This window comes from Engraulis encrasicolus, chromosome 18 (genome assembly GCF_034702125.1).
Source record: "Engraulis encrasicolus isolate BLACKSEA-1 chromosome 18, IST_EnEncr_1.0, whole genome shotgun sequence".
Lineage (NCBI taxonomy): Eukaryota > Metazoa > Chordata > Actinopteri > Clupeiformes > Engraulidae > Engraulis > Engraulis encrasicolus.
The window spans coordinates 38,225,491-38,237,071 of NC_085874.1; positions in this window are offsets into that span (position 1 = coordinate 38,225,491).

Sequence of the window (11,581 nt, forward strand, 5' to 3'; positions counted from 1 at the left end):
AATGGTTTCTAATTTCTATCGTTTGCACCAGGTGCGGTCTTTTCTGTTTAATTTGACGTTTTTAGTTGGGCCAGCACCCTCAAAGTAATTCGGGAACTCTTAGGGAAGCCTGCTCCCTGCTACAATAGTATTTCTATACTTGTCATAAATAGAACTCCTTGTATCCGTAACGAGACATTTTCAAATACTGAGGTCAAATATTGCGCGCTGTACTGCATGCTGTACATTTAGAATGCTTCAAACTCTTCAGTCAAACTCTTAAGTTTGTTTTCATTAGTCACTGTCTTGAGGATAAATGGGAGTGGCGTATACAGATTGAATTTATCATTGTTGACCATAGATCGATTTTCATCATAGATAAATTTGACATTTCTGCAAAAAAATAATACTGAGGACATGACTTCTGTGTCCTCAATGGTAGTTACGGCCATGCTTGTATCCTTTGCATCCTCTCATTATGGTCCTCGGACGCATGTGAGGAGCACACTGTTTCGTCCCAATCTTCCACGGGATTCCCACCTGTTTTGAACTTTTAGCTTAAACACAGATGCCCTTTGACCTTTCCCCTTGCGTCCCTCTCTCAACGTGGGAGTGGGTTGCAGCGGACAGCTGTATCAACCTCGGGCAGGAGCAACTGGTGCCCCACTTGAAGGACATCACCTCCAAGTCCCACAGCATTTAATGAGTGCACGCACACGCACACGCACACGCACACGCACACGCACACGCACACGCACACGCACACGCACACGCACACGCACACGCACATGCACATGCACACATAAGCACGCACACACACACACACACGCGCGCGCGCGCGCTCACGTGAACGTTCACACATGCGCCTGTGCACACACACACACACACACACACACACACACACACACACACACACACACACACACACACACACACACACGAACGTACACACGCGCGTGCGTGCATACACACACACACACACACACACGCACAATGTAAGTTAGTGTCAAAGTGCTGTGTAATAAAGCACAACACAATTCAAAACTGAGTAATCATATGGCTTTTTATAAATTATACTAGCCTATTAGTAATAATTTCCTTTTGGGTGTTAGTTACCTATGAGACTTATGACTGTTCAAATGGCATGCATGTGTTCCCACGTAGTGCAACCTTAGAACCAACACATGTTGTTCATCACATGTGCACTCTTCCTCTCATCCCCTGTTGCCTCACTATCAACAAATGCAAACGAGAGTGGATTTTTTGCATGACTAACCACTCCAATATCACATAAAAAAAATAGGGAGTGGTGCACCTGCTGTGAAGACGCTGTCGTATAGGCCTGTATGAGTCAGCTGTAGCTGGTGCTGTGCTGTCTGTGCCTTGAGGAGAATACCAATAGTCTTGGTTGCGTTTAGTCCCTAACGCCTGTCACCTGGTGCATGCTCTCTCCCCCACTGCCTGCGTACGTAACTGCCTAAGTAGTCACTTTGACCCAAGCCTTTTTTGGTGCTGACTCCGCATTGAGGCATTTCTTGTCCAAAAAAAGTTTTACTTTTGAAGCATCTGAGTTCTTCCTGAGTTCAATGCAGACTTTACTGAACCGGACACCTGGTATGTTGGTTGCTTTCAGGAGTCCAGAGCCTCACCACAGCAAGTTTTTACTGTAGGTCGCACCTGCATAGATTTTTTTTTGTTATTATTACACAAACACGTTTCGGTGTTCTGCCTTCCTCAGAACGCAGAAACGTGTCTGTGTAATAATAATACAAAAATCTATGCTTGGTGCAACCTTTTCTCACTTTTCAGCTTTACAATATTTTGGTCAGCACTCTAAAAGGAAGAAAAACTTGTTGGGTAAAGCTTGCTCCAACCTTTTGCTGTAGGCCAGTGATTTTCAACCTATGGGCCGGGCCACTGGTGGCCACTGGTGGGCCGTGAAGGTATTCCAAGTGGGCCTTGAAATCTTTTTCTAAAAATTATAATCATATTTTGGTGTGTGTTGCTGTTGATTTATTTGAGTTTTATTCTTAATTGGGTCAGATGTGGGCCCCGAACATTTGTGATCATTTCAAGTGGACCCCAAGTTGAAAAAGGTTGGGAACCCCTGCTGTAGGCAATGTCCTGGTTGGCAGACCGATAAAAGGGATGTGCCAGAACAGACCGCTTTCTCAATGTGTCTCCCCTGATTGACACAGGATAAATACGTAAATCAATACAATAAGTTGAACAACTGAAGTGGAATTGTCATCCCCAAGCAAAGTGAACTAACTCTTTCTCTCTCTCTCTCTCTCTCTCTCTCTCTCTCTCTCTCTCTCTCTCTCTCTCTCTCTCTCTCTCTCTCTCTCTAAAGAAGGGAAACCATTCGATCTGACAGGTTGTGGAGTTCTCTAACTGTGACAGCTGTCACGGGGCCAAAGCTGCCCCCCCTCCCCCCTGCTATTCTCCACATGGAGGCAACATTCCCTGTTTAGCTGTCTCAGGGGAAAACTATGTCACATCCCTATAGGCAGTTGTAATTATTCTTCATCACCAACAATAAACAAACAAACAAACAATAGATCACACGCCGAATGAATCTGGCCGTCTGTGATGAAGTGACAAATCAACATGACAGAGGCGGACAACATTATCAGCATGGCGGTGCCCCATTTCAGGGCCCCGGTGGTTTAAAATAACTCTTCCTCCTCACACAGATCGGAACTGGCATGCCAGTCATCAGAGACCTTTGTGTGTGTGTGTGTGTGTGTGTGTATGTGTGTGTGTTTTTTTTCACGTGTTGTGTTTTGTTTTCCTTTCATGCTTTAAACCAGGATGGTGGTCCATTGCAGGCCCACCGACGGGTGGGGACAAAGAGATATGTTGTTCCGGGCCCAGGGAGATAGGTTGCCCAGAATTTGGTCCCCATTACATTGAATGTATTGGGTAGGGGGGCCTTCCAGAAGACTTTGTCCCGGGCCAGCAAAAGCTGTCAGCGGCCCTGGTCCATTGTACAGTTTACGTTCGCCACACATAGGCCTGGCATAGGTTTCAACAGGCCTTGTTAAAGCCAGGGGGGTCCTATAAAAAGCTTCAGGTCAATGTTAACTGCCAATGGCACTGCATGAGAATGCATTTAAAACTTTAACATGAAATCATTATTGCTAGCAGCCAAGAGCCCCTGTAGTCACAGTAGTCAGGAACAACGATTTATCCAAAGTGACTTACAATTATTCACAGGGTATTGGTTACAGTCCTTGGAGTGCTGTAGGTTTAGCTGCCTTGCTCAATGGCACTTAAGCTGTTGGTGTGGGTGTAGTAGGGAGAGGTAAGGGTGGGATTCGCATTTGCAACCCTCTGGTCGTCGCCTCTTACTGCAGATGGGGTCGCCGGCGGGCCTATTCGCTATTTGTTCAACTGCATCATAACAACATTGCTATGCCAGTACTACAGAGAGCCTTAAGTAACAGACTAAGACATTGTCATTACAATTTTGGTGACAGTCAGATTATAACATATGCTCTGTGCTAAGGGGTTAAGACCACCTCCCAAACCATTAGGCCACGACTGCCCCTGTATGCACTACATACAGTAAGTACTCTGTACAATCCAACTTCTTTTGTAGGTGCTTGTGACATGTTTCAGAGGGATATTTTATGTATATACTGTATTGCCCTACTTATGGAGACAAGACATGTTGCTGAGTTTCACTAGCTTCACAACTCCCCATCCTGCCGATGGCAACTCCAACAAATAATCAAGTCAAGTCAAGTCAGCCTTTATTGTCAGTTTCTTCATATGCACAGGTCATACAAGGAAAATGAAATTCTCTCTATAAAAGGACATAGACATACACAGGACTGACATTTACAGACTGACATCAAAGTGCAAGACAGGACAAGTCACTGTGATTGTCCAATACCAGTAAAGTGATGTAATGAAGTAAAATACTGAAGTAATAAATAATACTGGGCATTTAACATTGGCGAGTGACAGTGATGGACCAGTGATAACCACAGTAACAATAAGTGGTGGAGTAATAAATATCAATCACAATCATGGTATATCAGGTTTACACAGAGTTAACTTTTGCTAAACGAATGACAACAATAACAAAATATAACAATTACTGAATGAATGAATGAATGAATGAATGATAAGCACAGTGCTAGCCTAGCCCCATTGCCAAGGAGAAATGAGGCTACGGATGTGATGGAACTAAGGGCTGCTATTTGTGGATTGAGTGTTAAGCTAAAATAGCCTGCCGAGCATTGGGTTTCGTCCTAAGCCATTCCTGGAGCCCCCCAGTTCTCTGTGAATGGAGCACCGAGCTCCTGTTGCCCACACGGGCTGATTTTAGATCACAGGTGTTGACCTGAGGGTGGGGGGTGGGGGGGGCAATGGAGGGAGAGGGTGGTGGGTGACACGGCGGCCATGTTTGCTGCAAAGGGGCCCGGCATGCTGTCAGAAAGTAGGTTAAAGCATTGTGTACTGCAGAGACAGTGGGGAAAAAGGGGTCCGTTGTCCCGGGCCCAGGGGAGCTGATTGACTTCATTACATTGTATGTATTGGTGGTGGTGTGTATGGGGGGGATTGCTTAGATTACTTGAGATTACTAGATTACTTTAGATTGAAAGTGCGCGCATGCTTGCTCTCGCTCACACACACACACACACGCACACACGCACGCGAACGCAGGCACGCGAGTGCACACATGCACACACACACACACACACACACACACACACACACACACACACACACACACACACAAACAGGCACCAATTAGAGCGCTTTCTGTGTGAATTTTGTCAACCGAATAGATAGGGTCATTTATGCAACATATTTTTGGTGTGGGAATTTTGCAGATTGCTTTTTACTACTGGGCTGTCTTGAAAAAAAAACTGGGCTGTCTGTAGTGAAATAACATGTTTAGACATGTACAGCCTTACAATGATGTTGAGATCTCTCGCAGGCCGCCAGTGGTCCCCGGACATACAACAGTTCAAACAACTGTTTGAACTAAAGCAAAGTTCTGAGGTGTCTGATACTGTAGCTGTGGAATTTTTTTTGTGTGTGTGTCTTTTTACTTTATTTTTGATAGGACAGCGTGAGAGGTGGACAGGAAGCGAATTGGGAGAGAGTCGGGGACGGGTCGGCAAAGGACCCGGGCCGGGAATCAAACCCGGGTCAGCCGCATGGTAGGCGAGTGTCGGCCACGGCAGTGCCGGAACTTTGATTTTACAAATCATTTTGTTGTTAGTACAAATGGTAAGAGTATAACATGAATAGATGTTGCATGTTAATTTTTTTTCTTTTCTGAATTAAAATCTGAAAACTGATTCAGCCAAATATGAGCAGTTCTTGTCTGTAGGAATAAAATGGATGTGAGGCAACTCTGCAGTCAGAAGGTTGGCAGATGCTAACAAGACCGAAATCAGAGGAAATATGTGATTACAGATCAGTGGCTCAAACAACATACCATTAGACTGCTAGACTACTGATCTCTCTCTCTCTCTCTCTCTCTGTCTCTCTCTCTCTCTCTCTCTTTCTCTCTCTCTCTCTCTGTCTCTCCACTCCCCGCCCCCCTCCTCCTGCTCTACACTGTACTAAAACATAAAAATGCTTACAGTTGTTTCCCCGGCCTATATGGCTTTCTGCCTTTCTTTTTTTTCTTTCAAAAGGAGCCATTGACATTCGGCGTAAAAAAAAGGGGACCAGGGGGGTGTAGGGTGTCTCGAGGCGAGTGCGAACAGCTGAGAAGTGTGATTTCACAGGCTCCCTTTCCCCCTTAGCCCCTTAGCCCCTGTCCATGCTCCACGCACGCACGCACACACACACACACACACACACACACACACACACACACACACACACACACACACACACACACACACACCGCACTCCACGTCCCTCCTAAAAAAAAGAAAAAAAAAGCACCCACTCCCACACACCAGCCACCTACCTTCACCGACATTATGGCCCACCCCTCACACCAACACCACCAACACCAACACCACCACCAACACCACCACAGCACAGGCTGTTCGCCCAACAGCCCCCTGGCCCCCCCGGCCCCCCACACCAGGCCCCTGTCACTCCTCTGATTGGGCCGGACAGCAGGCAATAGGACAGGCCGGGGTTTCTGAGGGACACTGACAGGTGAGTGGCTGCCAGCAGCAAGGGGGGAGCCCCAGGGAGTAGAAAAGGCCAGGAGTGGAGGCCCTCGTCTGGGCACAGTTCACTAGCCGGCACGCAGCATGGAGCACGGAGGAAGGAAGGAGCCACTATGGAGCGGGTGAAGGGGAAGAGGAGGAGGGAGAAACGGGACATGCAGCCTAGCCTGGGCATGAGGAGAGACGAGAGAGAGAGAGAGAGAGAGAGAGAGAGAGAGAGAGAGAGAGAGAGAGACAGAACACAGGGAAGACGAAACGGAAGCGTAGGAGAAACTCGCAAAGGAAGTCTTTAGGAAGGTTTTCGATGCCGGGAGCGGGAGGAAAATACGTTTAGATGTGGAAAGTGTGTGTTTTACTCCAGTGGATCCTCACGTTGTTTGCTAGGTTGACATGTTAGCTTGGAAGGCCATGTGCAGACTCATGGAGGAGTCATGACAAAGGGTAAGAATTGAATTTGTTTGACTAGTTTTCACTTAGATTGCACACCTGTAGTTCAAAACGATGCGTTTTTATGAGCAGAGCCTGTGCATTTTGTTCAGGGGAGATTTGTCCATTGCAAAGCAGGTATACTGGAAGCTGACACTCGATTACCATTTTACAAGCACAATAGAGCAGGATCTGACACTCACAGATTTATGGGCCTCTAAGGAAATGTCAAAGTGTGTGACAGGACGTGTGTGTGTGTGTGCGCGCGTGTGTGTGTGGTGGGTGGCTGTGTGTGTGTGATTTCTCACATCAGGTGTGACAACCTGTCTTTGATCCTACTGTAAGATTCAGTGGCCTCTTTTACGAACAAACACCTCTGGCACGTTGGTTGGGTGCAGTTGGGGGAAAAAGGCCACAGTTCCAGTGGTAAACCATGGTGGTCGGTCATATAGGTCCTTGGCCAATTTTTCAGTCTCAGACCAAGGCTTTACGTACAGGGCAGAGAAGGAGGCAATGTCAGAGAGGAAACTTGAGTTCTGGAGGACTTGCGCACACACCTTGAGATCCTGCAGTGATGTGATGGGCCTAGGGCCAACTGGGCTTTCGTTGAATCTTCTCACCTTCTTCTCCCCTTCTCCCTGGAGGGAAAAAACACCCCTAAAGCTGGCCATCGTGACAGATGCAACTCTGGACTGATGCTAAGGTATGTTTTTTCTACATTTTTTGTTGAATTACGAATACAACATTAAAGATTTGATGCAATGTGGGGGCTCCTACCAGTTGAATGGAGCAATGTGTCAAGACAAGATATTGCATGTATTACTGCAAGCCTGTGGGTATACATTCCTTTCGAAGCCCTTTTAGCATAGTTGGTCACAAAATTGGCCATTTGATTGTGTTCCTTCAAGGTTATGTTTTCCTCCTTGTGACTGAGAATGTTATTGGACGGATTCCCATGTGTCTTTTTCAAATGTCTACCTCCCTCCCCACCCCTCTCTCCCTCCCTCCCCACCTCCCGAAACTGCTGTTGAATCACTGTCAGACACAATTGTTGTCCCAACTGAACGGCCACATTGTCCGTCCGAGCTGAGCTGTGGCAGCCCCCAATCCAGTTGTTGCCCCTTGTGAAGACATGCTTCCTTATATCGCCATATGAATTCTCTGGTTATGGAATGTAAGGAAGTGTGTGGTTTCAGGGGGACATGAGCACTGCCACTGACTGTGACTGCATCCATCCACACGCGCCTGTCGCCTGTCTCCCTCCCTCAGCCCCCCACCCCCACCCAACCGTAATGAATGTGTGCGTGTGTGTGTGTGTCTGTGTGCGTGCGTGCGTGTGTGTGTGTGTGTGTGTGTGTGTGTGCACGCGTGTGTGTGTGTGTGTGTGTGTGTGTGTGTGTGTTCACATTCACATTAAAGAAATGGCATTTGTGATGTCTTACAAATGTTTTTTGTTTTGTTTGTTTTTTTACTTTTTAGTGTTTGCTCTTAATGTCTCATCACAACTGTCTCTTGTAAGGACATATGGCCAACACACACACACACAAACAGACACACACACACACACACACACACACACACACACACACACACACACACACACACACACACACACACACACACACACACACACACACACACACACACAGAAAAGACAGGTGATAATGCTGTTGTTTATGCTGAGTGCAGTGCCGTGCCTCGGGCACATGTCCCCCATGCTGTTTAAGTGACCTCCACTTGTGTGCCGTAGCGCCTGACTAGATTGACAGGTCACAGCTGTCCCACTGCTGCCTGTCTAAAAAGCAATGGGGAACAGGATAGCCTTTCCCCTTGGCATTTTACTTCATAGCCTATCTAAGGACGGATCGTCGTTGTGTGGCATTGGGTGAACTTTGCTTGTTTATAGGTATAACTTAATTCTGTTCTGTTATTGTTACTTATTTTTATCTGTATTCCTTTTTGAATCTTTTCCAGGTAAGACCGCCAGAATGTTGAGAAAAAGGAAACAACCACACCACCCATTACATTCCATCTTCCTCCCCAACCCCCCCAACTGCTCTTGTTTGGCAGGCAGCCCTTTCCCCTCTCTGTCCTGTCTCCTCCTCCTCTCTGTCTCCCTTTGCTCGGGATGCTCCACGCTTTGCTGTGGCTGGTCAAACGGAACCAAGTCAGGTGTTTCTGTGAGGTTTGGTCCCCTTCAACCAGCTACTGCTCTGTGACTGAAAACGGCGCCGGCAACCCAGGCGGAGACATGTGATGTGGCTGATGTTCATTCACTGCGGCTCATTTAACCCCTCAGCACAGAGCCTATGTTTTAACCTTGCTGTCACCAAAATTGTAATGGTTATGTCTTAATCTTTTACCTCTTACTGCAGCATTGGTCGCCGGCGACCCTATTCACTTGCTGAAAATGCTTTGTACTACTTTGTACATCATAACAACATTGCTGTGACATTACAGAGAGCCATAGTGCTGCTCTCGCTGCTATCATAGCCATGTTGTTATACTGTAGTTCAGTATTTTCAGCAAATAGTGAATGGGCCCACCGGCAACCCCATCTGCAGTAAGAGGCTACAAAAAAAACCCTCAGTACATGGATAAGCCTGGCAAAGAGTGTAAACAGGTTGTAAAATGCTTCAGTAAGTAAAAAGGAAAGTATAGTCACATTTTAAAAGGACTTAAAAGCCATTTTGCTTCATGTACAGTGTCTGAGACTATAGTTTTGTTTGTTGGGCATTCTTATTCTGTGCTGATTCCTGTTTTGTTTTTTGAAAGAATAAAAACAAATCAATGTGATTTTGTCGGTTGCCTGTCATTGCTACCATTCCCTTCATAATAATAATAGTAATAATAATAATAATAATAATAGTAATAGTAATAATAATAATAATCAGTTGAATGATGAGCTCATGTCTCATTTGTGTAAAGACTCAAGAGTAGGCCAAGGTGAAAAAAAGCACAAATGTTAAAAACAAACACTAGGCCTACGTATAATATATTACATCACATGACATGACATTACATTAGATGCTTTTATCCAAAGCGACTTACAGATATTACAGGATATTGGTTACAGTCCCTGGGAGCAGTAGCCTTTGTGCCTATAGCTCAATGGCGTCTTGGCCCTTGGAGGAAGAAAGGATTGGTAAGCTGAATTGAACATGCATTGCTGTGATTTACTGTCCAACACCCTAACCAGGGCTGGGGAACCTATATCTCAAGGCCATTTTATCCGGCCCCTGATATAATTTTAATGTTATGCAGCTTCACATGAAATATTACATATTTTGTGAAGGCATCTTAGAAATTACATTTGCAATATAATTAAGTTATATTCAGGGGATCTAGAGAAGGTGGGGTCTGATTTAAAGGTCGCTGCCTTCAGTAAAGGGCTAAAGTGCAGAGGGAAATCCTGGTTTGTGTTCATCATACGGCCCTTGGAAAATTTTGAAGTGGCCCCTAGAATGCTCTAACCATTACAAGATCAGCCTACCCCTAAATATAATATATAATACAATAATACACTGTAGGCCTGATGAGTGGGTGATGAAAAACAGTTTTACATTTAGACACATTTGACACTTGATCAGTGGTGTCGTCTACTTTGTTGTGGTGGGTATACTGCATATTTGAGCATTTTTTTAAGTGGGTATACTGTAGTATATATTTGTGCTATTCTAAATAATGGTCTGGATCAATCAATTTACTGAAATCCCAGACATTTTGAGGTGGGTATACTGTGTACCTGCGTTCTACGTGCACTACACCACTGCACTTGACACACATAGGACAGGAATGTCAAACTCATAACACAAAGTCATTTTATGCAGCCCGCGAGATCATTTCAAATATGTATTACAGTTAGCCCATACACACCATTATTGTATAGCGAAGACAAAAATATGGAATTTGATGTGGCACAGAAATATGAGTGAACCCAGGCCAATGAAACAGCCGAGGAATATGTGCAGAATATGCACATTTGAACTACCATAGACGATGCCCAAGGGTTGTACCCAGGGTTCGAATCCGGCCTGGGTCATTTGCCATCCCTACCCCATCTCTCTCTCCACATTCGCTTCCTGTCGCTCTTCGCTGTCTTGTATGAAATAAAGGCGAAAAAGAAAAGCCCATAAAAAAACATTTACAAAAAAAAAAGAAAAAAAAATATATCTTGGTATTACAGTGCATGCATGCAAAATTTGGCGAATAAATATTGAATTCGGCCTGCGACTTTGTTCCAGATTTTAATTTTGGCCCTCAGTCTATCTGAGTTTGACACCCCTGCTCTAGGACAACCTTTTTAATGCACAGGCTAGAGATGGCTCCAGATTAGGAGCCCCCACCTGCCAGTGGGCCTGATTGGCCAAAAGTGAAAAATTGCGGAAATGTGACAGGATGCAATATTGAAATATTCATGTGTCTTATTGAGTACTGTTGGTAGACAAGTTATCATTCATTTCTTGCTCATAATTATGACACTATCTGTGAATTTGTCCCAAGATTTGCCTTCCCGGGGCCCCCACAGCAACCCGTAGCCTAGGGGGCAGGGCCCCAGGCCGTCTTAATCCTGCCCTGCTTGCCCCCTTCCATTGAAGTGCACCTGCACGATATTGTTTGATACACTGGCAGTGCTCCGCCATCTCTCTCTTATTATTTATTGTTTAATATGTGACCTGGCTCATAAATTCTCCTACCATCATCAGGATAACCAGAATGTATGGATTGGGGAGACATTAGTAGCCTAAGTTCCCATGTTTCACAAATGCACATACATTGTTTTGTTTTTGGACCACGCCTTGGATATGAGAATAAACCATTGTGTAAAGCATGGACAACTCTTATGTGTGGAAAATAGTCTAATTGCATGGCTGTCAGTTAGTTTTATGCCAACAACTCCATTAGGTTAGGATACGATAATAACATTTTTTCTTGTATGCTGCAATTTGCAACAAATGTGCAATGCCCTGTTCAAGTTAAAAATAGGTTCAGGTCATTAAAAAAAATAAAGCAAGCAAATT